We start from the raw sequence: 2,117 nt of genomic DNA, 5'->3' as shown, positions 1-2,117 counted from the left end.
GGATTTTATCAAGGCTTATGATTTCGTCGATTGGGATTTCTAAGATTGGGTCTTACATAAAATTTGCTTGTATGTGATGAATATTGCTTGGATCATGGCTTGTGTTTTCTAGTTAATTATGCAAATTCTTATTAATGGTGCTCCATCTAATTTTTTTCATTGCTTCCCACGAGCTTTGTCGAGGGTATTCTTTATCCCCTCTACTATTTTTACTAGTCATTGATGGTTTGAGCAAGACAATTTCTAAGGCACTCACATTGGGTTTATTCTGTGGTTTTTCGATTACTTGCAATATATCAATCACTCAACTTATATTTGTGGATGATGTACTACTTATGGGAGTGATATCTATTCTGGAATGGACCTATTTGCATTAGATTTGTATCCTCATTTGGTGAGGCATCAAGTCTTTTCATGAATACAATAAAATCAACATTAATTGTTGCCTCCCGAGATGACCCATCCGTCATGCATATTTCTAACATCTTTGGGATAAATGTTGCACCATTAGACAAAGGTTTCAAGTATTTCAGATTTTTTCTAAAGCCTAATAAATATGGAATTAAGGATTGAAATTGATTAATGGAGAAATATCGAGCGAAGGGTGTCTCTGTGGTCGCATAAATGACTTACTTTGGGGGGTTGGCTGACTCTTGTTCAATCAGTCCTACAAAGTATTTATGTATACTGGATGCACCTCTACCTTTCACCAAAGGCTATTATCAACAAGATCAATTCAACTATTTCTAATTTTATCAAGGCAGGTTCAAGGGACCCACCAAAATTTCATCTTGCTCGCTTGGAAAGCATCTGGAAAAGGGAGGAGGATGGAGGTTGAGGTATTTTAAATATTGAATATTTGGTTGGGCTTTATTGATAAAGAACCTTTAGCATGCTCTCAATGGTTGTGGTATTTGGCAGAGTATTATAGTTGCAAAATATTTAAAAATATTGTCTCTATGGGCATTGATTCAGACTGGGGCCGTGGTTTAAAAAATGCCCTCATGCATTTGGTCTAGTATGACTAAAATAAAAAATTGACTGATTGGAAATCTTAAATGGTATGTTGGGGTTGGAAATAAGGTGGAAATAGGCGTAAATCCCATTAGGGTATTTGAGGGGGACCACATTCTGCTGGTACATCTCATTCGACATATACACAACATGGGGATATATTATTTAAATCAGAGCTTTCTGAATCCTAGTTCGCCTTATTCATATCCTTCATGGTGCAACTCTAAACAACTTGGTCTATATGGTGTGTTGGTTGTGAAATGGGATTCTTACATACAAAACTTATACATGGATGGCTTAACATTAAAAGAAAAAGAGGGAAACCTGTAAATGGGATGAATGTACTAAAAATGGGCAGATTTATGCACACAAGGCCTATTACCACATCACTTTTGTTCTTCAGAAGAGTGACTCCTTGAGGTTTATTAGAAAAATCTGGAAATGGAACTGTCTATTAAAACTCAAGTGTTTTGGCTGGCTATTATGGTGGAATAAGATTCTGATGTGGCAAAATTTAAGCAGACATCATTTCTATGGACCAGTGATGTGTGTTTTGTGCGCCTCTGCTAATGAAGACGTGGCTTATCTTTTTTACAATGCCCACTTGCAATTTCTACCTGGTTGGGTGTATTGAATATTCTAATGTTGAAGCCAACTTGGGACACTGTTTCCATTGATGTTTGCGTGAAAAATTGGCTCATGGAATACATAGAGTGGTGTTCCCTTCCTTTATTCTTTTTTGAGGATTCTGGCTCTAAAGGAATGCCCATATTTTCCAGGGCTCTAGTTAGGATATTAGCAGTGTTGTTATTCCATTGTTGCATACTTCAATGAGTATGTCTCAATGACTAATCAGAAGCACACAGATGTATTCACCTCATTAATATATGGGACAGATTCCTTGTTGGCTTTTTTGATGGGGCAACCAATAGTGGGAACTGTGGGTGTGGGGTATATATTGTTATCAATCCAGAACTTTGTTTTCATTTTATGTGAAATTGTGGTCAAGGTACAAACATTTGTGCATGGGTCATTTCTCTTTGGGGAGTATTATTTTGCGCAAAATGGCTCTCCATTGACAATTTGGTGGTATTCAGAGATTC

This window comes from Pinus tabuliformis, chromosome 8 (genome assembly GCF_031772625.1).
Source record: "Pinus tabuliformis cultivar Carrire ecotype Pingquan chromosome 8, CPIR1, whole genome shotgun sequence".
Lineage (NCBI taxonomy): Eukaryota > Viridiplantae > Streptophyta > Pinopsida > Pinales > Pinaceae > Pinus > Pinus tabuliformis.
This window is presented reverse-complemented; position numbering follows the sequence as displayed.